Source organism: Erinaceus europaeus, chromosome 13 (assembly GCF_950295315.1).
Source record: "Erinaceus europaeus chromosome 13, mEriEur2.1, whole genome shotgun sequence".
Taxonomy (NCBI): domain Eukaryota; kingdom Metazoa; phylum Chordata; class Mammalia; order Eulipotyphla; family Erinaceidae; genus Erinaceus; species Erinaceus europaeus.
Genome location: NC_080174.1, coordinates 64,447,594 through 64,473,132, shown reverse-complemented (window position 1 = coordinate 64,473,132; position 25,539 = coordinate 64,447,594). Strand labels below are relative to the sequence as shown.

General features: G+C 40.7%; 1 protein-coding gene and 1 long non-coding RNA gene across 5 annotated transcripts in view; one reads left to right on the top strand and one right to left on the bottom strand.

The window, feature by feature from the left end:
- The window catches only part of FOXJ3 (forkhead box J3), a 108,881-nt gene extending 96,357 nt beyond the window's left edge, over positions 1–12,524 (bottom strand). For 2 of the 4 annotated variants that reach the window (XM_016189577.2, XM_007526107.3), the window contains exon 1: positions 12,329–12,524. The gene's annotated coding sequence lies outside the window, so the exon portion shown is untranslated. Of the gene's footprint in view, positions 1–5,348; positions 5,392–10,581; positions 11,828–12,328 lie in introns of those variants that run through there. The other 2 variants (XM_060206101.1, XM_060206102.1) reach the window with 2 other exon arrangements.
- A 145-nt stretch (positions 12,525–12,669) lies between these two features.
- On the top strand, positions 12,670–17,489 carry LOC132542887 (uncharacterized). The gene is made up of 3 exons (XR_009553855.1): positions 12,670–13,189; positions 15,469–15,516; positions 17,269–17,489. It is a non-coding gene; the product is annotated as an uncharacterized LOC132542887 (long non-coding RNA).
- Positions 17,490–25,539: the final 8,050 nt, after the last annotated feature.

Sequence of the window (25,539 nt, the reverse complement as noted above, 5' to 3'; positions counted from 1 at the left end):
CTAGTGAAGTCCCAGCAATGACCAAAAAAAAAAAAAAAAATCTAATGCAAGAAAAACCCAAAACACTTAATATAACCACAACACAACCCATAAGAATGTAATCAAATTATTTATATGGTTTAATAAAATTGCCTAGAAAGTAAAAAACTTTGTATTTTTGAAAGTAAAATACTTCTGTATTTATATGTAAAATACTTAGGCAGCCAGGAAAGTATCTATAGCTCCATGAATAGAGCACATAACTTGCATGACTAAGGCTTCCAGTTCCATCTCAAGTTCCATATATGGGAGGGGGGGAGAGAAAGAGAGAGAAAGAGAGAGAGAGAGAGACACCTCTAACTCAAGTAAAATAAAATCTTTTAAACTTTTCTTTCTTTTTGAATGTTTACTTATTCATTTTCCCTTTTTGTTGCCCTTGTTTTATTGTTGTGGTTATTACTGTTGTTATTGATGTCTTCATTGTTGGACAGGACAGAGAGAAATGGAGAGAGGAGGGGGAAACAAAGGGGGAGAGAAAGATAAGACACCTGCAGATATGCTTCACTGCTTGTGAAGCGACTCCTCTGCAGGTGAGGAGTGGGGGGAGAAGGGGGGGGTTTGAACCGGGATCCTTATGCCGGTCCTTGTGCTCTGCACCTGCACTTAACCACTACACTACCACCCGACTCCCAAATAAAACCTTTTAAGATTTATTTTTAGAAAAATTAAATATTTTGATAGCACCAAGTTACTACTTTCAAATGTTTCCAAATTTTCATTTGAATAAAAGTCATGTTTATTTTTTCTGACTATAGAAATTGTGTTTAGAGAATTTGAATAACATAAACAAGTTCAAATGAGAAAACAAAGACTAGCCACCATGCTGCTTCCTTGCTCGGTCTTTTTTTTTTCCATGCAATTATAACTTCTGTATATTTATCACCCTTCCTACCCATAGAACAAGAACAGTTGATTGACACTACTATAGGACCCCAAGCATCCTCAATTGACGCATTATCAGGTACAATTTCTCAATGTCTAAATTGTTTAGATGTGTACTTCCATACAGTAAGACCAAAACTGATATTTAGCAATCCTAATAAGCTCCCCTCTGGAGTCCGCAGGATAGTTCACCTGGAAAGGTGTTTGCTTTGTCATTCAAATGACCCAGGCTGTAACCCACCATACTGGGGAATTTTCAGTGTTGTGGCACCTTTCCCTCTTTCCAACTATCTGTCTCAGTCTCTCTCTTCCTATCTTTTTTTTTTTAATATTTATTTTATTTATTTATTCCCTTTTGTTGCCCTTGTTGTTTTATTGTTGTAGTTATTATTGTTGTTGTCGTTGTTGGATAGGACAGAGAGAAATGGAGAGAGGAGGGAAAAAGACAGAGAGGAGGAGAGAAAGATAGACACCCGCAGACCTGCTTCACCACCTGTAAAGCGACTCCCCTGCAGGTGGGGAGCCGGGGTTCGAACCGGGATCCTTATGCCGGTCCTTGTGCTTTGCGCCACCTGCGCTTAACCCGCTGCGCTACAGTCCGACTCCCTCTCTCTTCCTATCTTAAAATGCTTCAGGCTCAGGGGGAAAAAGAAAAGAGAAAAAAGAAAAAAAAAATAGTAAAGCCACAGGCCCTTTGGAATATAACTAAAATATGCCTAGTAGCTATCTACAAAATGGAGGACACTCCCCCCCAACTCTTCATCTGCACTATTCCAGCCTTTAGGTCCATGATTGGTCAACAATTTGTTTTGCTTTGTATGTAACTCTCTTTTCAGCCACCAGGTTCCAGATGCTAGCATGATGCCAACCAGACTTGCCTGGACAGACAACCCCACCAATATGTCCTGGAGCTTCGATTCCCCAGAACCCTTCCCCACTATGGAAAGAGAGAGGCAGGCTGGGAGTATGGATCAACCTGTCAACGCTCATGTTCAGCAGGGAAGCAATTACAGAAGCCAGACCTTCCACCTTCTGCATCCCACAATGACCTTGGGTCCATACTCCCAGAGGTTAAAGAATAGGAAAGCTATCAGGGGAGAGGATGGGATACGGAGTTCTGGTGGTGGGAATTGTGTGAAGTTGTACCCCTCTTATCCTATGGTTTAGTCAATATTTCCTTTTTATAAGTACAAAATTTTTTTTAAAGTCCTATAGTGGTGAAGTCTCAGTGGTAGCAAAAAAAAAGCTCCCTTCTCACTCTGTCTCCTCTTAAGCTCCAGGAATTTGATTAAAACAAATAAAGCAGATTCAATGTCTAATGATTGATTAGAAATGGGCCTAAATTTAAGAGTACAAGTGTCGAATAGAAATTGGATGCAAAATCTGTATTTCTATCTCTGTTCCACTACTAAATAATTGTATAATAGTAACCTTGACTTATAATTCATATTTTCTACATTTGTGCCCTACCTTTATTACAGGGATATAGTGAGGTTTCAAAATCCAGTGGATCAAAGAAAATGCTTTTCAAAAATGTACTATTCAAATGTAAGATGGAAATGTTTACAAAGCAAACTCCATACTAAACATAAAATGTAACTTTTCCTATCATGCAAAGATGTGACTTCATCCTCTCCCTCCTCTTCCCACATCATGTGTGCTGTATGTGCCACCAGGGTTTATCACTGGGTCTTAGTATCTACACAACTCCACTGTTCCTGGAAGACAATTTTTCCTTTTTATTCCTTTATGATAAAGGTGAGGGATACAGAGAGAGAAAGATGGAGAAGACAGAAAAGAGAAATACCTACAGCAGTGCTCCACTGCTCATGAAGCTTCTCTCCATGCAGGTAGGAATGGGGACTGGAACCTGGGTCTAGTAGTCTGTATGCTCTACTGGGTGAGCCACTAACCATCCCACAAAGGTGTAATTTCTGATGTTGATTGTTATCTACAAACATAAATGATAGGCCAAACATGGCAGAGACTGACAGACTAACAGAAACGCATGCCATATTATCATTTACCTACTATTCTGACAATCTTATTATTCTGGATTTTTTAATTATCTTTATTTATTTATTGGATAGAGACAGTCAGAAATGGAAAGAGAAGGGGAGGTAGAGAGGGAAGAGAGACAGAGACACCTGCAGCACTGCTTTACCATTCACAAAGCTTTCCCCTGCAAGGGGGAACCAGGGGCTTGAATTCAAGTCCCTGCACACTGTACATGTGAGCTCAACCAGGTGGACCACCATCCAGCCCCCTATTCTCATAATCTTAAATTGACTTCACTTTCATTCAAAGAGTCAGCCTACTCCTTACTATTACATATATGAGTGCTATATCTAGAATTTCCACAAGTTCTATAGCCAAACCATAAAACCTTCTGGTTATTTTTAATTCAGTAATTTTAACAATTAACCCATTTTAATACATTGCACTCCTCTCACAATCCCATGTCTCTATAAGCAAACAGATTTTGAAAATATTATTAATGAATTCTAGCAGTCCTCTCCACTCTTGTCCATCCCTTTCATAAATATGTCTCAAAACACAGTAAGGAGAGGTCTCAACCTTAGGGAAAAAGCTGATCCCAAATTCCAAGATCTTTAATAAGGCCACAGCAGCATCATACCCTACCAATCAAAAGATCAGTCTTCTTTCCTTGATACCACTATACCACCAGGACAGGACTATAGCTCAGCAGAACTCAGATTTTAGCTTTCTACCCGCACTAAAAAAAAAAAAAAAAAAAACACCTGGAAGTCAGCTTACTAGGTAAAAAATTTTCACATACAAGATCATTTTGAAATAATTAGCCAACTCTTCAGTGGAATTAATGATCCCTTTCCATATTATTATGTGAAGGTAATTAAAAAAAAAAAAAGGAATGACTTTAGTTTATGATAAAATGCTTAAAACAACTGGAGTGGTCTAGTAATTATTAGAAACTAGGTTTATTAACAGTCAAAGTAAGAGTTCTTACTGAATATGGTTCTAATTGTCCTATACCATATTCTAATTTCTACTATATTTTAATTTGTTACACTACTTAAGTTTGACTTGCTTGGGTTTTTTGGTTTGTCTGTTTGTTAAGCCGGAGAAAGACCTGAGCAGCACATAGCTCTGGCATATGTGGTACCAGGGATGGAACCTGGGACCTCAGGCATGGCAGTCCTGTGCTCTTACCACTGACCCACACACCTCCATGGCTTCATGTGTTTTCTCTTCCAGTTATTTTTGGTTAATTCTATAGAAAAGTACTTAGCAACTTTGAAAGACATTACAGTCTCAGGCTAACACTTGTTCAAGTACTTGTTCAAGTACAACAGCAGACAAAAAAGGTACATAACTACAAAAAGTTACTTAAAATAATTAGAATGCCATTGTTACAAATATAAATACAACATCTGGTTCCATTAGAAAAAAAAAAAGCTATTTCAATATCCCAACAGATGGCCACAATAATAATGCTTTGCTGATCTGGTTATAACAAATTCTATTAAATCCAAAACTCTGTATAGCAGATGCCTTTTCCAATTTCAGTGTAAGTCCATCTTTTACCAAAACACTGTTTTTATTTGGGCACTATATTTTACGTATGTCTATTAAGATGGTCTAATCTGACAGTTTTTATAAAATACTATGGTGATGTTTTCTAAATTTTGATGTAGAGAAGGCAAAAAGTGCCTCCATTTAGGACTAAAAGGCTATCTATCTTTTCAAAACAGAAAACAAACTCACAGTAAAAGGAAAGCTACAGAGAAGTATAAGTGTGCTTTAGCTGTCTCAAGCCAATGTTTCTGAATACTGGCAATATGAAAAGCTGAGTAACAAAGTCCACAGTGAGACATACTGAAAATAAGATAATTTCTGAGTAGAGTTGCTATTAACAAAGAAGTTTGAAAATGTACCTGGAATGCTGAAACAAAATGTATCTCTGTACACTATGTTAGGCTCACATTTAAAGATGTGGGTGAAATGTCAACTTAATTTTGTTTTTTGCTTCCCCAATTATACTCAAAATTCAGTCTTTATACTGTGGCCATGCCATTACTTGAAATGTAACTTCTAATTCATAACAAAATAAACAGTACAGAAACAGTACAGTGTAGAGATTAAGAGCTATTGAGTTCTGAAAGTAGACTGTGAGGGTTCAAGTCTGGGTTTTTTTCCATTCCAAAGGATGTAACCTTAGGCAATCTACTTAACCTCTCTGTGTTTTCCATATTTGTAAAACTTAAGATAATAAAAGCTAACCTCTTTGGAGTTGTGAGAATTACATACACAATATAGTGCTTAGAATACTTTTAGGTACATACTTAATCCTTGGAAAGTGTTACTTATTATTATTATCACTGTTACTCAACATTATTAATTATTACCCACTAACTTCCTGAAAGAGAGAATCTGAAATGACTTACTTAAATCGCACAGCAAATTAGTGACAGGATCTGGTAAGGAAAAAAAAAAATCTCCATGTTGAAGTTACTCAAAAAGTTTTTTTTTTTTTAATTCTCTAAGTAAAGGGGTTTCTTAGCCCCTCTAGTCCTCCAGGAATTCCCAGAGATTCTCTAATAACTTAGAATAGCAACATAAGGGAACCAGAGAGAGAGCTCATCTGGTAAAACACCCAGGTTACAGGGCCCAGGTTCAAGTCCCTACATAGCACACAGGAGTGTGATTGCCCAGGGAACACTCATGAAATCATGCATGTATAACTGAAGTCCTGGAAATATTAGTAAATAAAATAAAATGGTAGCATAGTATAGTACAAATAGCAATAGACAGACTAAAAAGCCTAACTGCTCCACAACTGGCTTAAGTGTGCTATCTTGGGCAAATCACCAAATCCAAACTTCAAATATCTCATCTCAGGAAAAAAAAAAAGGGGGGGGCGCAGTGGTAGCACACCTGGTTGACCGTACATTATAGTGTGCAAGGACCCAGGTTCAAGTCCCCAGTCCCCACCCAGGGACTTGCAGGGAGAAATCTTCACAAGTTGTAAAGCAGGACTGCAGGTGTCTCTGTCTCTCTCCCTCTCTATATCCCCTTCCCTCTCAATTTCTGGCTCTGTCTATCCAATAAATTTAAAAAGATATTAAAAAAAGTTTTGTTTTGTTTAAGTCTTTGGGTCAAGGAGGTGATTCAATGTAAGAAAGTATGCCTCACATGAATGAAGCCCTGGGATCAACCTGGCACCCCATAAAAGACAGAGCTGTGTCTCTGGGGTTGGTCTCTCTCTCTCTCCCTCTCTTTCACACACACAATTAAAAAAATAATTTTGTTTTAAGCTTGCCTATATCACAAGGTTTTTGTAAAATAAGAGAACATGTGAGAAAACATGTAAAACCAGAATACACACTATGTGAATGTTCAAGCACCATGCTTAGTCATCTTTACATGCTTAATGCATAGCAAAGGCTGTAACAGAAAAGACATAAGAGGGGTGGAGTTGGCAAAGTGAGAACAAAAGTAAAGATAAAGGAAGATTTTTTTAAAGAATAAACAACCCAAATGTCTACCAAATGATGAACAAATAGAGACATAAAAGATGGTGTGACTATAAAAAGGAATGGGACATTAATACATACAAGATGGATAATCCTTGAAATATGTACTAAGTGAAAGAAGACACAAAAAGGACATATGATGTATGAGCCCATTTATATGACATGTCCAGAATAAGCATACGTATACAGATGGACAATAAAAGGGAGTGGGGTGGTGGCCTGGGGGAAGGGAGAATAGGAATGAATACTAATGGGTACAGAGGAAGATGAAATATTGAAAATACTGTGGCATTCAGAACTCCTATTCTGCACCCCAGAACAACTCTGATCTATACTCCCAGTGGGGAAGAAGTGATAAGAGGAAGAGGACAAGAGGGCTCTGAACTCAATTTTGTCCAGAGAGAGGACAAAAATGGGAGAGATATTTGGATTAAGTAATAGGGCTATGTGTGGCTTGGAGGGGGAAGAGAGGACTGGACCTGGATGGAAAAGGGGGGCAATTATGTACAAATATAGACAGATAGTTGTAGAGATCAAGGTTAACCTATGTCTGCAATATTGGGAAAATCGTGCTGGACTGCAATGGAAGGATCAGGGATTCAGAACTCTGGTGGTGGGAATATTCCTGTTGACATGTAATTTTGTAAATTAATATTGAATCACTAATAAAAGAAAAAGAAAATATTGTGCCATTGGCTGCTTAACTTGGTAAATATATATGCTTTAAAATGAGTGAGTCATAGAGAACATAAATTATACCTCAATAAAACTAAGCAAAGAATAAGAACCTTGAAAGGGGGCCTGGGAAGTGGCACACCCTGTTGAATGCGTATGTTACAATACACAAGGATTCTGTTTCAAATTCCTGCCCCCCACACACACCTGCAGGGGGGAAACTTCACAAGAGATGAGGCAGTGCTGCAAGAATTTTCTCCCTCTCTATCCCACCACCACCACCCCCTCACCCCACCACACCAACTTCTTTCAGTCCTATAAAGAGAAAAATGGCAGCTGGGGGAGGTGGGTTTGGCAAGCAGGCACTGAACCCCAGAGATAACCTAGGTGACAATAAATTTTTTTTAATTTAATGTTTGAGAAAATCATTGAAGTACAAAAATCACCTGCATACATACACGTTTCTCTTTTTTTAAGAAAAATATTAGTATACTAATGCTTAAACATGTCTAACATGTGGACAGTGAGACTAGAGAAAAGGTTAGGAGAAAACACTAAGAATTACCACACCAAATGATGTCTCTACAAGTCTGGCATTTATTCTTATCCTTTTCAAAATTTTAAGATTACAAAATACCACTTGGTCCTTGCCCTATCATCATAATCATTGTTCTGAAACTTCAAAGCCACATTTGATACTTTTTTTTTTTTAGATAGAGACAGAGGTAATTTAAAGGGAAAGGGAGAGAGAGAGAGAGAGAGAGAGAGAGAGAGACAGACAGACATCCATAGCACTGCTTCACCACTCATGAAGCTTTCCTCCTGCAGGTGGGGACCATGGGCTTGAACCTGGGTCCTTATGCATTGTAGTAAGTGCTCTCAACCAGATGTGCCAACACCTGGCCCCTACATTTGATACTCTCAAACACATTCTCCTTCCTATTCTGGGCTTCTGTGGCACTCACACACTTGCTGGATTTTCTGAGTATTTTACCCATTAGCCTCTATCACCAAAAGTTTTAAGCATCAAAGCTCACTCTCCATTCTACTTACTTCTCAAAACTCACTCATGTTTCTTAACAACCACCTACAGCCCTTGTCAGCGCACTCTAAATTTCATCTCTCTAGTCACCATCTCAGACCTCTGCACAGGACTACTCTAGTCATTTCCCTAATTATCTACACTAAGGCAGGGAAGCCATGGTATGGAACAATCAAAACAAATAATTTCTAGGTGGCTTTGCAATGCGGCATACATTTTTTCTTCTGATTAGATGTTTTTCTAATTCTTTTCTTTACATTAGCACTAAACCAGTCTGCATTTCCAGTGCCAAAGCAGTGAGAGAAGATTATCAGAAGTGGTAGAAGACCAACTACTATTGAAAAATTGTGTGCCATCTAGGATTGTCCATAACCAAACTGAAATTTTGCTTTACAATATACTTTTCTAGTTTCCTCACTATTAGCAGCGAAATTCCCAGAATGCTAAGCTTTAATCCTTTAATGTTTCATTTGGTCATTCACTTTCATCACTAAGTTCAAATTACTTTTCACTTACACATATATCTCCTATGTTCTATACATTCTTTCTTAACATAGTATAATGTAAGGGAAGTCAGGCGGTAGCGCAGCGGGTTAAGCACACGTGGAACAAAGTGCATGCATGGTCCAGTTTAAGGATTCCGGTTTGAGCCTCCAGCTCCCCAACTGCAGGGAAGTTGCTTCACAGGCTGTGAAGCAGGTCTGCAGGTGTCTATCTTTCTCTCCTCCTCTGTCTTCCCCTCCTCTCTCCATTTCTCTGTCCTATCCAACAATGACAACAACAATAATAATACAAGGACAACAAAAGGGAATAAATAAATTTTTCAAAAATTTTAAAAAGATAGTATAATGTAGTCATTACATGTATGAGTCAGACAGTGCAAAAGCTGACTTCTTGGGCTGGGGGATACAGCACAATGGTTATGTAGTCTTTCATGCCTGAGGCACCAAAGGTCCCAGGTTCAATATCCAACACTACTGTAAGCCAGAGGGGAGCAGTACTCTGGTAAAAACAAACAAACAAACAAACAAGCCTGGTTTTGTCAGGTCCAGGAGGTGGCTCACACAGTAGAGTGCACGTTACAAAATTTGAAAACCTGGGTTCAAGTCCACACACACTTGCAGAGGAGATGCATCATGAGCAATGGAGCAGTGCTACAGGTATCTTTTCTTCAGTCTCTTCTTGTTTCTCACCTCTGTCCAATAAAATAACCACCAGAAACTGGGGTCATGCAAACAGAGCCCCCAATTGCATTAGTGGTACAAAAAAAAAAAAAAAAACACCTGGCTTTATTGCCTGCTTTCTATTAGGCTTTGGGCAAGTTACTTAACCTCACTGTATCAGCTTTCAAGTAGGGATAATAAGAGTTGGTTAAGGAGATTGTATGAGTTAAATATATGTAGAGTTTAGGACAGTGACTGGCATACAGTAAGTAATCAATTAACTAAACTATCATACCAGTAATTACTGATTTATGTTGGACCACTACCTTATTTCAAAAAAATATTTTAAAAGCATTTTAGTCAGTCTCCTCACTCCCATGACACTAAGCAAACTGATTTTAAAAAAAAAAAAAAATTCTTAGGAATAATGTAATATGAATCATCTTATATCTCATTCTTCAAAACCATTATGGTACCAGATCAAATAAAGATCTATGTCCTTGATAAACACTGTCCTCTTACCAATCCTAAATTCATTATTATTCACCAATACAGGTTCTTTGTGCCAGACAGCTAAATCCTTGTATATTGCCATGACTCTGCTTGCACAAAGATCTTTACTCCCCTGGAGAATCTTTCCATCTGAAGAAAAATTCTCACTTTTTTTTCTTTTTTAAAATCTCTCTTATACTCTTGACTATGAACTGTCATCTTGATCAGGAGTTTGAAGTTGCTTGGTAATTATGAATGATATGTGTTGTTTCCCAAACAGAGGTGGGAGTGTTCAAAAGAGACCACATACATATTTTATTCTTTGTGGGTTTTGTTTAAGATTTATTTGAGAGAGAGAGGGGAAGAGCCTCTCTTCAGCATGTGATGCTAGGGGCTGAACACAAGATCTCATGCTTGAGAGTCCAGTGTTTTATCCAATCTCCTGGGCTGTTTCTATTTCCACAGATTATTTCATACCAAAGCGCAGTATTCTGCAAAAGTACACAAATGCTTACTGACTACTATAAAAATAGGGGATATCATCTGGATGCATCAGAAAAACATTCCCACCAATATCTAGCATAATCAAAGAATAAAACAGAATATTTTTATTAAAAATACTATGCTAATAACGATACCAGATTGTTTTTTTTTTTTTTTTGAAGGCATTCTCTCTCAATGGGAATGTACAATGTGGAAAACAAATCAAGAGGGACCATGCCATGGTGAGTGCGTGTGTTACAATGTGCAGGACCTAAGTTCCACTCCCCACCTGCACAGGGGAAGCTTCACAAATACTTAATTCAACAAAGTGTAATAAGCATGGTTGTTTTGAAATCTAAAAAGTGATTTCAAATTATTAATATTCTATTTCACCCAAACTAATGAACCAAAAAACAAAGTAGACACATACTGGTCCCATCCAAAAATGCCAAATAAGTGCTTGACCATCGATGTTACTTTTAGCAGCACAAAACCCAGACTTATCTCAACTCCATGAAACACAAATTAAAAAGCTCAATCACATCTACATACACCACCCCAACAGAAAAATGAAGAGAAGTTGCTACGATCTAGAAAGAATAAAAGGCTTTTCTCACTGCCACTTGTGAGAAACAGCAATTTGTGGCCACAAAAGAGCAGAACACAGGAAAAAAATGGAAACCTTAACTTAGAAGAGACATTAAGAAACTGCTCAAAACATGTTACCAAACAAGTTTCAAAAACATTTCAACAAGAGAAAGAGAAATCAAAGAGCTCGCACAAAATAAGTGATTAAGTCAAAACGATCTAGTGCTGCCTTGCAATGCATGAAGACTCATGGAGGGGAGGGATCGGGCAGACATCTAGCAAAAAAAACAAACAAAAAAAAAAACAGAAATGCCCAGCAATCTCTATCCAGCCGGCCTAATTCAGCTCATTCAGGAATCCAACTATACACAAAAGACATGGACTGCACAAAAAAATAAATAAATAAGTAAGTAAAAACTATGCACCTCAATGCATCAGCAGCTAGTTTATACTCGCTTTAGGATTTAGCAATATAATTAAAAAAAAAAAAAAAACAGAGCAGCTGATGAGAAAGAAAGATGTCAGTACAACGTCCCGTTATGGCCCCTGCTAGTCTCAATTTTGGAGAGTTCAAAACTCCCTTATTCCAACAGGTCAGCAGTTGGTCTCCGCAAAGCAGTCTGACCTTAACACCATCCACACCACCTCGGAGGAAATCACAGAGGAAAAACCACCCGGTTAAACCTCCCTTCTCACCAGCTGCAAAAAGAAAAAAAAAAAAAAAAAAAGAGGGGGAGCGGGGAGACACCCTACCACGTGGGCAGGATGCAACACACACAGGACAGCAACACGTCCGCATGGAGCGGCCGCCTCTGCCCCATCGCCCGCAAAGGACACGGCGACAGGATGGGTGGGGACGCAGGCCCCTCGCACAGGCCTCCTCAGCCCCAAGGCCCCCCAAGACTCCGGGAGCTGCCGCCTCGCCGGCAAAAATGCGCCCTCCACTCAAGCTGGAAGGGAAGCCGCCGGCTCGTGCCGGGGCCGGGGGTCGAGGCCCGGCCGGAGAGCAGGTCGCAGCGAGAAACAGGTCGCTGTCTCCGGCCCCGGCGACCCCGGAGCCCCGTGTGACTCCCCGGCCCCGGCCCCGGCCCCGGCCCCGGCCCCGGCCCCGGCCCCGGCCCCGGCCCCGGCCCCGCCTGGGGGAGGGGCGGGAGGCGCAGAGCCGCCGCTTCCCGGCTGAGGGGCAGCAGCAGCTGAGAAGCGCCGCGGGGGAGGGAGGAACCAGCCCTGGCCTCCCGCCCGGCCGCGGCCGGGCCCGAGCCCCCCACCCCGCCCGCCGCCAGCCCCCCGCCCCGTGGCGCGGCCACAGTCGAGAGAAGCCAGAGAGCGTCTCGCGGAGAGCAGCTCCAGCCTCCGTCCCGGGAGATGCCCCAGCCCCGCCTCCTCGCTCGCCGGCCCGGCCCGGCCCGGCCCAGCCCGGCCCGGCCACCCCAGCGGGGAACGCTCACCTCAGGCTGCACAGGCCGGGACGGCCCGGCCGAGCCCCCGGCCGCTGCGTGCGTCTCCGCCCCCCGGGAAAGGTCCCAACGGCGCCAGGTGAGAGCTGCCGAGGCCCCGAGCAGCGCCTAGAGCGGCGGCGGCAGCGGGAGCAGCCAACATCCGGGGCCGCGCACCCGGAACTACTTCCCCTCCCGCTCCCCCTCCTACACTGCCGCCGCCCCCACCTCCCGCGACGTCGCTGCGCCAACAGCGCGGCGTCAGCGGCGTCATGATTTCTTCACGGTCACGACCGCAGCGACGCACGGGATCCCTCCGCTGGGACAAGTAGTGCCCTGGGACGCGAGGGTTCCTTCCGCTCACAGATCCTTCATCTTGTTGCCAACTGCGCCCACCTATTTGGAGGCTTCTCCCTGAGAGTGGCAACTTCAAAGTGTGGGAGGCAGGGCGACTCTGCGGTTGAGAACCCTCAAGGATCTCAGTGTTAGACTCTGCTCACGGATTCCCGGGGCCCCTGCTCCAGGGAAATGACCCCTGGTGACCTTGCCCCTCACCCTCAAACCCTGTCACCTCACCATAAAGGCCTAACCCTTTCTGGGAAAATGAATCCCATTTCCAACTTGGCGCGCTGCTAATTCTATAAGCCCTAACAAAGGCGCCTTGCATCTGCAGTATACTTTTCCTTTTAGAATATGGCAAGCCTTGAGTTCTAGACCCATCTCTGCCTAGACCTTTCCAAAGCCTTAGTTTTGAAGTGTACGGAGAACCCACTCCCGGATCCTTAGAAAGCCAAACACTGCCACACCTTAAGATTCTGCAAGAAGGGAAAGATTTACTGCAATCCTGTATGCAATGGAAGAAGCAAAGCTCAGGTTAATTCCTTGTTTCAGGGAAAATCGGTACAGGAAAAAGGAGAGGGACTAGATTTTTTTTTCTTTTACATTTACTTATATATTTATTTATTATGAGAGAAGGATTACACCAGTGCATCCATGCTCTGGCGTAAGCATTTGAGAGGTCTCCACTCAACCCCTGAGCTGCCTTCCCAGAGACTGAAAACTTAAATCATGTCTGATTCTTGAAAAGCAACAGGTGGTTTAAGGACAAAAAAATGAGGGTCTTGAGGAAAGATAGAAAGTAAGTCTCAAGAGGTTAGGGACTTGGAGGACCTCAAACCATCTGGCTTCTTAGATAGAGATGTGTTTCTGGGCATTTCCTCCTAAAGCATAGATCCTAGCTGTCTTTAGACTTCCCTGTCTGTTTAAATGTAAAAAAGACAAGCAGGAATGGGGTGGTGGGATCTAAGTGAGTTTCTATATAATGTTACTTCTTGCAAAACAGTTATATTTATGGTTTCTGCAAAGCAGTTCCTATGAGGCAGTATGAGTTATTGTCTTCTACCTAACACAGTTTATTAACTTCAGGTCACCTTGTTCTTGAAGAGCTATGTCAGCCCTATGCCTTTGGGGTCATGGTATTAGTTTCCATTTAAAAACAAAAGAATTGGAAATCTAAAGGCCCTTCTAATTCTGAAGTAGCTGCCTAGGTGACGGTTCTTGCTTTCAACAGGTGGGAGGTTTAGAAGGAAGCAATTTGTGAAGTTTGGAATTTGCTTCTACCGTCAGTGTTCACTGATTCTCTATACAGTCTGTTAATCTGACCTGTAATTTCACACTTAATTACATTCTCATGTAATTACATTCAGAGGTATTATTTACTGTTGCTTCATTCATATTAGTCACATATATAGCACCAAGCACTCTTTTGAACTTTCTGTAGATAGTTGATATTTGCTAGATGAATCTAAGGTTGATTGAATGAGAAGAAAAGGAAAGGCCTAGTGTATTGGCCCTGCGAGTCTTTTTTTGACGTAGTCAGGGATCAGATTAAAAAAAAAAAAAAAACCTCTGGTGGTTAAAGAGCTAAGTACACAGTTCCTTAAGCAAACAGTGAACACCTGCCATTTGCCATGCATTTCTAGGCACTGGGAATTCAAAACATGACTGTACCTCTTCTCTGTACTCTAGCATGATTCTGAAGATTAAGAAATGTACTTATTCATACATCCTGCAAATATTTTCCAGTCAAGACTATGATTCTCAGACACTGTTTTAGTGCTTGGGATGTATCAGTGAACAGAAAGGATAAAGGTAGGTAGAATGCCTTTCCCTCTTAGAGCTGTTAACTAGTGGGAGAAAGGTGACAAGCATAAGAAAGTTGGTACAAAAAGAAAGGAAGAAAGAAAGAAAGAAAGAAAGTTGGGGTAGCAGCGGGCTAAGCGCACGTGGTGCAAAGCACAAGGACCGGTTAGGATCCCAGTTCAAGCCCCCGGCTCCCCACCTGCAGGGGAGTCGCTTCACAGATGGTGAAACAGGTCTGCAGATGTCTTATCTTTCTCTCCCCCTGTCTTCCCCTCCTCTCTCCATTTCTTTCTGTCCTATCCAACAATGATGACATCAATAACAACAACAGTAATAACTACAACAATAACAAAAACAAGGGCAACAAAAAGGAAATAAATAAATAAATACTAAAAAGAAAGAAAGAAGACCCTACACATCAGGAGCAAAGAACTAGGGGTAACAAACGGGATTTTTGTGGAAGAAAAATGGAGGTAGAATCATAGCATTCCAGTTATATAAGATAGTCTTTAAAATTGAACCATGGACTTTAAAATTGAACCCAATTCATAAGAAACTTTAATCAGAAACTTGAAAGAAGTGAGGAAGTCAGTCATGTTGTTTACCAGGAAAGTGTATTCCAGGTGAAAGCATTCCTGAAGCATTACAAATAATGAAAAGACCAGAAAAACCACAACAAGGTGAACAAAAGAGGAGAATAGGAAGATAAGGTTAGAGAGTGGAGTTATGTGGGTTGTTGAAAGGACCTTAGCTAAAATGGAAGCACTGTGAACAGAGGGGTGATATGAACTGGTCCAAGCTCTCAAAAGTTACTCTGACAATGATGAGTACGAGGACAATGGTGGAATCCTAAAGCTCCATTAACCAGGCACAGGATAATAATTTAAACCATGTAGTGAAACCATTGCCCCAAAGAAATAAGGCTATTGGATTTGGCTATAAGGGGATGAACTGAAATTGATAAATTGGGTTAAGCCAACAATGCCTAACTCTTTGTGCTCTGTTCACAGGAACTGTTTTTGCAAGGAGCACTTAAAACTGATTCTACAAAGGACATGGTACAGAAACTCACCCCCATGGCCAGCAAAATAGCTACTTTTGTCATGTTGATGACCAAGTTTAGAGCCTGACCCCACCTCCCACTCCCACCCCCCACTCCCAGCACATTGGAGGAAGTTTCAGTACTGTATGTATATCCCTTTTTGTCTTTCTCTTTTTGAATGAAAAAGCTAGCCTGGATCAGTGAATCCCCAATAACGACAAGAAAGAAAAGAGAAGTAAAGGAAAGAAAAGGGAGAAAGAAAGAAAGAAAGAAAGAAAGAAAGAAAGAAAGAAAGAAAGAAAGGAAGGAAGGAAGGAAGGGGGAGGGAGAAAGGGAAGGAAGGAAGGAAGGAAGGAAGGAAGGAAGGAAGGAAGGAAGGAAGGAAGGGGAAGGGGAAGGGGAAGGGAAGGGAAGGGAAGGGAAGGGAAGGGAAGGGAAGGGAAGGGCAAACAAGAAGCAAGCAAGAAACTCACTCACCCCCCTCCAATTTTTTTTTTCAGTTGTCTTCAGGCCAAATACAGCTTCAGGCTTACTACATGCTTTTAAGAGGGAAATTCAGCATGATCTGAATTTCCCTCTTAAGAGTCTGTAATCCAGATACCACAAGTTTCTGTCCTATTTGCCTTGGAACCCACCTCCTAGTCTTCCATTGCCTCCTTATATTTGTATACTACCTTTATGAATATTTCTTTAGCAAAGGAACAGGGAGATAGATCTGAGTGTTGTTCCTGCCTCTATTGCACTCCAGACTGCAAAGAATCTTTCTCTTCTTGCAAAAGCTGGTAACATTGGCATTCTGTGGCACAGGGCAGTGGGTTTACATTCTGTTTCAGTAGCAATAAATAGGATTTATAACTTGTAAGTGCTGTTTTTTAAGAATTCACAAACTAGTAGAAGAAACTAATAGATTAGATACTTACAGTAATAGCCTGAAGGAGAGGTCAGGACTTCTAGGAGGCGTGACCATGGAAAAACAGGAAACAGAACAGACTATCCCCTAAAACAACAAATATCTACAAATACTGATCTTAGCTAACCTTACTAACTATAGCTGAGACATTTGCAGAAGCAATGCAGCCTCAGCCACCAAGTTCTAGATGCTACTAAGATTCCATCCTGACTTTCCTGGGCAGATGACCTCACCAATGCTTCCTGGAATCTCACATCTCCAGAGCCCTACACAACTAGGGAAAAAGAAACAGATTGGGGGTCTAGATTAATCTGTCAATGTATGTGTCCAGCAGAGAAACAGTTACAGAAATTAAAACTCCCACCTTTAGCACCTCACAAAGAATTTTAATCCATATTCCTAGAAGAGTAAACAGTAGAGAAGTTTCCAATAGAGGGAGATGGGACACAGAACTGGTGGTGGGAACTGTATGGAATTATACCCTATTACCTTATCATCTTATCAATCAATATTAAATCACTAATTTAAAATGGGCTAAAATATAGATATAAATATAAAGTCAACCCATATCTGTTACCTTGAGAGAACTATTACAGTTTCCACTAGAGGGGGATGGGAACACAGAACCCTGGTAGTAGAAATGGTGTGGAATTATACCCCGTTATAATTTTTAAGGTCATTGTTAAATCACTAGTAAAGAGGAGGATGGATCAGTCTCGCCAGCTTTCCTGAGATAGGGTGAAATTTTCATATTCTACCAAGTTATTCAGGTAATCGGAAGTTCCTGATTCTTTTGGAGGACCACTGGGTAAACCCTAGACATCACAGCTAACACTCATATTCTTTCCAACTCTGCAGATCTCAGCTAAGTAGCAGACAAGTATGAGAGAAAAGTCTAAGTCCTGCATTTAAGAAGATGGACATTGTGGTCCGAGAAGTGGTGCAATAGATAAAGCATTGCGTTCTCTAGCATGAGGTCCCAAGTTCTGTCCTCAACAATACATATACCAAAGTGATGTTCTAGTTCTCTTTCTCTCTCTCTCTTCCTATCTCTCACTAATAAATAAATATAATGAAAATCTAAAAATATATGTATCAAAAAAACTTTCTTAAAAAAAGGAGAAAACTGAGATTATTTGTCAGAAGAAACTGAGGCAGTAGTTACCAGGTTTTAACATAAGACGTGGATCAATGCCATTTAAGTCCAGAACCAGGAATGTCTCTGAGCCACTTACATATAGATGATAGAGTGAAAAAGTAGGAAGACTTAGCTACAGGCCTGAAGATTTTTGGCTCCGACCCACCACCATCTCTTATAAGTCTTGGGTATCCCCTCATCTCTCATATACATGGGAGTCTGAAATGCTTCTTTAAAGTACCTTTACCTTCTAGGCCATAGGACAAGAAAGAAAAAAGGGCTGGATACCTGCCAGAATGGAAATGGAGGCTTGGGGGCCAACAGCCTTGGAAAGAAACACAAGTCTCAGAGTGTCAAAAAATGAAGAAGCACTCCTTTCCACCCCCTAAAAAATGTCATAGCCATAGCAAATGGGGGGAGTGGACTCTGGGACATAGTGGAGAGGAAAAGCTTAAACCCTGATTGACACAGATGATCTGAGTTCATCTGATGTTCCATAGTTTATTTCCTATGTGCCTACATGAAGTTATTTAGTTTCTCTTACTCTACTTTTTTCCCTATTAAATGGAAACAATGGTCATATCTGCCTAGCTGAGGAGATCATGCACAAATTGCCATGAAGCAAATATTCTCAAAACAGTGATTATTATGTACAAGATTGAGTGTCAATATAAAGAAAGAATAATAATTCAGCACTTTGGGAGATTACAGAGAGGCAGCAGAACAGAAGAACCCTCTAAGAGGAGATGGTATACAACTCAAGGATAGATGCTTAAGAAACAGACTGCTTAAAGCAGTGAGCAGTTTGCTTTGATCATGATCTATCCTGAATCTCATCTGGGTTATGAATTCCCTGAAAGAAGCACAGCCCTAAGGCTGGGGAAATAGCATAAAGGTTATGCAAAAGATTTTCATGCCTGAAGCTTTGAAGTCCCAGGTTCAATCCCTTAGACCACTGTAAGCCAGAGCTGTGTAATGCTCTAGTAAAACAAACAAATAAAGCAAAACGACATAGTCCTCGGTGCAATTGCAATATAGTCTTACAAAAATCTTGATTTGTCATTAGTGGTACTACAACAGCAAGATGTTCAAAGCTTCCCATGCCCCATGACCATTTAGACAAATGAGGCTGATCCTTTCCTCCTTTATTCCAAGAAGAAATCAGAAAATGAGAAGTGAATTTTAAACAAGGCAAGCCCAGGAAAAAAAAAAATCCATAAAATCCCCTTCTATAATCCCCAGCACTGTAAAAGCTTTCTAGATACCCTGGATATATCTATGCAGTACTTCATATTGCATGTATTAAACTGGCAGAACTATACAAAGGCCACCAGGAAGCTCTCAGCAACACTATTTTTTAATGACAACACTTGGGTGTTGGTTACCATGTGCATTTAAATAGCAGTCAGTAATCATCTGTTAAGCACCTGTTTTATACCAGGTATTTGGGCTGAATACAAGAGAAGTCAAAAGGGAATACGAACTCTACCTTCAGTGTGCTCCTAGGCACCTGGAGAAGCAGCCATGTAAACAGTTCCAATACAGTTTGGTAGGGATTTGTACATGTGCCCTGAGAGGAGCAAAACGGAACTCTGTCCCATTGGGTGGGCATGGGAGCACCAAAGAAAGCTTCACCCTTAAAGACAAAGCTAATATTTAATTGTGAATAAATGAGTAGATGTTTGCTATGTAGACAGAAGCAAAGCTTCAAATAGAGAAATAAATTTGGGGTTAAAAGAGAAATGTTGTTTAAAGTCAGAAATGAGTGGATATGAGAAAAAGAAGAAACCTAAGAAACTGCTGTCTCATAGGAGTCATTAAATAAGATTGTCTGGTGAGGATGACTAATGCATGAAGTTAGACCATATCATTTTATGTAAACTATCCATAAATTAAGTTCCTCCCCTCTGGAAGCTTGATATTAACCTCAGGTTGAATCAGTAAGACAAATCATGTTCTAAGTAGCTTAGAATATTTCTCCTCAGTAGAAGGCAGTAAACTAACTTTTTCCATTTCTGGTTATGAGTTTGCACTGGTACATTCACCACCTACTTCTCTACTCCACCTCCATCCATCTTCCTTATAAATACTGGGCTCAAACCTTAGTTTACCTCCACTCTCAGAATCAATTGAGCTAATTAAAAGTATAATGAAAGATACCAGGGCACCGAGACAGCTGAACAAACATTGACAAATGCTTAGATTAAATAAAGTATTTACATTATGTGTAAGCAGTGGTGTGGATTAAACTTGGGTGGCGCTAGAAGGAGTGACTCAGAGGATGTTCAAATAGAGTGGGATCAGAGGAGGTATACTCTCTTCTGGCTAATTAGTAGTGTCTTTTGGAATGATAAAATGAAAAAGATCGGGAGTCGGGCAGTGGCGCAGTGGGTTAAGCGCACATGGCGCAAAGCACAAGGACCAGCGTAAGGATCCCGGTTTGAGCCTCCGGCTCCCCACCTGCAGGGGAGTCGCTTCACAGGCGGTGAAGCAGATCTGCAAGTGTCTGTCTTTCTTTCCCCTCTGTCTTCCCCTCCTCTCTCCATTTCTCTCTGTCCTGTCTAACAACGATGACATCAATAACAACAACAATAACTACAACAATAAAAAAAAAACAAGGGCAACAAAAGGGAAAATAAATAAATATAAAAAAAATTTTTTTTTTAAATGAAAAAGATCTAGTTAGCAAGAAAAAGCAGCCAAGGCTTACAGTACCGAGGAGTCTAAAACTCTGGGTACAAATATGGTAGTTAAGAAACAATTGCTTGATTTCAAGTTGTAAAGTTGTTGTAATGCTTCATGTTTAATGAGCTGAATAAGAACCATCAAGAAATTCCAGTGCTGGGGGCAGAGTGGGAGGAAATGGCTTATGTTTAGCAAGTGTTCCTTGTGTGATTGAGAGCAAGACAGGTCCTTTGTATATGTTTTCATTTACTACTAACTAGAAGATTGTCAGTCTCCCTCCCCTCTTTTCAAAAATTAAGATTTGTTTATTTTATGAGCAAGTGATCAAGAAGCCAGAGCACCACTATCCCAGGGATGGAACCTAGGGCTCATACATGCAAATCTTATACTCTACCACTGAACTTCTGTCATCTCCATTTTTTTTTTTCTGCCAAGGCTTTATTGAGGCTTCTTGCCTGCATAATTCCACTACTTCCAGCAAGCTTTTCTTTGCTTCTCTTTTTCTTTCTTTCCTTTTTCCTTCCTTCCTTCCTTCCTTCCTTTCTTTCTTCTTCTTTCTTTCCTCCTGCCTTTCTCTTTCCTTTTCCCACAATGAAGGATGAAAAACACTTGTGAAGCCTCCCTTGTGCATGGTGCTCCCAAGTGGTGACCAGAGGCTTGAATCTGGGTCCTCACACATGGTAAAGTGTGCGCTCTACTAGGTGATCTATCTCCTGGCCCCAGTTATCCTCATTGTAAGGAAGAGGAAATAGAAACTCAGTAATTTGAGAGTGACAGAATCAGGAATTGAACCCAGAATTATCTAGCTCTAAGATACTCTTAAAAAAACAAAACCGTCTGAATCATCCATTTGTAGGGGCAAGGGGAAGGGAGATAGCATAATAGTTATGAAAAGATACTCTCATGCCTGAGACTCTAAGGTCCCAGATTCAATCCCCCACATTACCATAAGCCAAAGCTGGTGGCACACCTGGTTGAGACTACATGTTACAATGCTCAGGGACCTGGGTTTGAGTCCCTGGTTCCCACCTGCAGGGAAAAGCTTTGCAAGTGGTGAAGCAGTGTTGCAGTTATCTCTCTGTCTCTCTCCCTCATTCCCTCCCCATTTGATTTCTGGCTGTCTTTATAAATAAATAATAAATAAACAAAAGATAATACAAGATGTTAAAAATAGTTTAAACCATTCATTTGCATTGATATGAGGAACTCTTCAGTGCAGGACACTGCTGAAGGGTGCTTTTACATCCAAATATTGCTTCAGCAAGCTTTGTTAGAACTAACTCAGATTGAGGCTTAAAGATACAAAGTCCACAAAGAAGTCTACTTTTTTTTTTCTTTTATAGATAGAAACATGATCCAGATAGTCTGTTGCATATAAAAAGCAGGAGCCTTAGTATCTATTTTGCATCCACATTATTATTTCCAAATATTTACTGTGCCTGTCCAGGCTGTGTAGTTCTTCCCTATTTCATCAATAACAGTCTTGTTTATGGGACTTGCTTTAGCCAGTGAAATCTGGGTGGCCTTATGAACTACTTCCATGGGGGAAGCCTTAAGAGGCAACGTGGAGGGGCAGGGTGGTGGCGCACCTGGCTGAGCACATGTATTACAAGGACGCGGTTGGAGCCCCCGGTCCCCACCTACAGGGGAAAAGCTTTGCGAGTGGTGAAGCAATGCTGCAGGTGTTTCTCTGTCTCTCTCTCTCTCTCTCTATCACCCCCTTCCCTCTTGATTTCTGGCTGTCCTTATCCAATAAATAAAAATTAAAAAAAAAAAAGAGTCAATGTGGGGGCTGGATGGTGGCGCAGTGGGTTATGCGCACATGGTGCAAAGCTCAAGGACCATCATAAAGGATCCCAGTTCAAACCCCCGCTTCACAGGCAGAGAAGCAGGTCTGCAGGTGTCTATCTTTCTCTTCTCCTCTCTGTCTTTCTCACCTCTCTCAATTTCTCTGTCCTATCCAACAATGACAACAGCAATAACAACAACAATGATAAATAACAAGAACAACAAAAGGGAAAAACTAGCCTCCAGGAGCAATAGATTTGTAGTGCAGGCACCAAATCCTAGAGATAACCTTGGAGGCATTAAAAAAAAAAGAAAGAAAGAAAAAAGTCATCTTCCTACAAAGTTTCTACCCTTCTCCTTGGATAGCCAGTTTTAAACAAAACAAAACAAAACAAAACAAGTCAATGTGCTTCACTATATGTTTTCCTGCTGCCCTAATCCCAGCAACATTCAGGATACAGCCTGATCCATTACCTCGGTCCCAGAGTGCAGACAATGAGAAGTCTTCACTGGCAGCTGACCTGGCAAGGACACACAGAGTAAGTGTTGGGGGGGGGTTTATTTATTGGGCCACTGAGATTTAGGAGTTTCTACCATGGTATGCTAGAACCTGTCCTGACTCATGCAAACCCTTTCTGATTTTTTTTCTTCTAGTGATCCAAATTTCCAATGTCATCCTTAAGCAAAGGAGAGTTTTTGAAAAGTAGGAGACATTATAGGAAATGGGATGGTTGTATAAAGTAGTGAAAGGTTTTTAAAGTATAGGGTTTGAATTAATAGACCGTGGTCTATTTTCACAGACCCAAGAATTCAAAAGGGCACTTTAAGAAGGGATTGAAAGAGATTTGGAAGTCCAGTGCTCTCTAGGAGTGAAAGAGGATAATTTGATGGTAGGCAAGGTGTACTGACACCTGGCTCAGGGAGATATGAAGCTACACTCTTGTCTGATCAGATAAGCTTTTATAAAATAGTTTCATGAACTATGTCATGTTCTAGAGGAAGAAACAGAGGTATATAGTTCATGTCCTTGAGACGGGGACTAACTTCATTCATTTCTAAATCAGCACCCAGTATACACTCAACACATTTTTTAAATTTTATTTTATTTATTTATTTGCCTCTAGGGTTATCGCTAGGGCTTGGTGCCAGCACTATGAAGCCACTGCTCCTGGATGCCTTTTTTTTTTCATTCTATTGGATAGGACAGAGAAATTGAGAGAGGAGGGGGAGAGAAAGATGGACACCTGCAGACAGACCTGCTTCACCACTTGTGAAGTGATACCCCTGCAGGTGGGGAGCCAAAGGCTCAAATCAGGATCCCTGAGCGGTCATTGCGCTTCATACTATGTGTGCTTAATTTGGTGGGCTACCACTCAACCCCTTTTTATAAATTTTTGTCAAATTATATGCTATGAAATGATCTGAAACTACAATTTATAGTTCCTAATGCCCCACAACGACTCTTCCTATAATATGGCATACTGCCATTTGAGTTAAGAACTGTTAAAGAGGGAAGGCACTAATATTATTGACTAATTTTATATAATGTTTTGCAATTCATATACACTTTATTTAGTTGTTTATTGCTACCAGGGTTACTGCTGGGGCATGGTGCCAGCACTACAAATCCATGCCTCCTGGCATTCCCTTCCCCTCATTTTTTCTTTTTATTTGATAGGACAGAGAAAAATTGAAGAGGGGAGAGGTAGAATGGGGGAGAAAAAGATAACTGCTGTCCTGGTTCACCACTTGTCAAGTTTCTCCCATGCAAATGAGAGCAGAGAATTTGAACCTGGGTCCTTGTGCACAGTAATGTGTGCACCCAACAGGTATGCCACTACCTGGCTCTGTACAACCATTTATTTTAAATGTCATATAGTAGCCCTGGAGGTAGCTCAGTGGTAGAGCTCTTAGCTTACAGGCTTGAGGTCTTGAGTTCAATCACCCACACTGCATATGCCAGAGTGATACTCTGGTTTCTTGGTTTCTTTCTCTCTCTCCCTCTTCTCTTTCCTTCTTTACCTGTCTCATGAAATACATAAAATAAATCTTAAAAAAAATAAATGTCATGAAAAATATTTAGGGCACAGAGTCTTATATGGACTGGATCATAGCAGACATTCACTATAGTGTCACAAATATCCCCAAAGAAATTACATAGATTAGAAGACCGATGAGACATGACAGTGAGAAATTTAGCTTGAATTTCATTGCAGGTCAAGTGTTTTAATGAGACCAGATAAAGAAATTATGCAGGGAGGGGGGAGGGTTAAATACAGACAAACAAAAGTGTAGGATCATAAGACTGAGCCACTTACCTATTATCTCCAAAGAGTAATAGGCACTAATTTAATAAAAAAAAATCCCATGGAATATATTTGAGGTAAGCATCAGAATCCTAAAAATAAATCAAAGCTGCCTACACCCGTGGATCAATTTTTTAAAATCAGGAAGAGAATCACTTTACTACTACTACAATTTACTTTAAAAAGTTGAGGTAGGGGGCCAGGTGGTGGTGCACCTGGCTGAGCGCACATGTTTCAGTGCGCAAGGACCCAGGTTCGAGTCCCTGGTCCCCACCTACCGTGGGAAAGCTTCACAAGTGGTGAAGCAGTGCTGCATGTGTCTCTCTGTCTCTCCCTCTCTATCACCTCTTTTCTTCTCAATTTCTGACTCTCTATCCAACAAATAAAGATTTAAAAAAATTTTAAATAAAAGTTGAGGTACTGAAAAAATAGCATGCATCTAATTCTGAAGTACAACAGTGTTGGGCATAATTCAAATATTTAAAAATCTAATACTAAACAGAGAAGTGAGACCAGAAATCACCTCACCTGGCAGGGTGTTTACCTTGCCATGTCCACAGCTGGAATTCAAATCTCAGCAACATATGGAAGTTTTAGTACCTGTGCTATCTCGTTCTTTGTCTCAGTCTGAAATTAAAAAACAATGAAAAAGTCACCTGGGGGCAAAGTGAAATCATACATATGCAAGGCCCCATAGTCACCAAAACAGAGAAATGAAGAATCAACAAGAGAACTTATTAGGTAATAAGTTGAACAAGCCAAATAGCATGAGCAAAGCAAACACATATACTTATTTATACATTCTAATTCAGTGGTGGGAAAGAAATGTCTGGCTCTCTGTAGAAGGGTGGGAAATCACTTGGTCTGACACTGCCAAGAAAACTGCATGACAACTAACTCCACTAAATGCTAATTTTTAAATTGAAAATTTTGTATGACCAAAGAATGATCTTATAAATACCCAAATGGCAGTTGGCAGAAAAAAAAAAAGATTCCCCACCCCAGGACTTATTGATGCCAGTAGAATGCAGGGTTTAAAAATGAATGAGAATGACCTTTACATCAAGAATGGAAACTGTTTCTTTTTCTTTTTTTATATTTATTTATTTATTCCCTTTTGTTGCCCTTGTTGTTTTATTGTTGTAGTTATTATTGATGACATCATTGTTGGATAGGACAGAGAGAAATGGAGAGAGGAGGGGAAGACAGAGA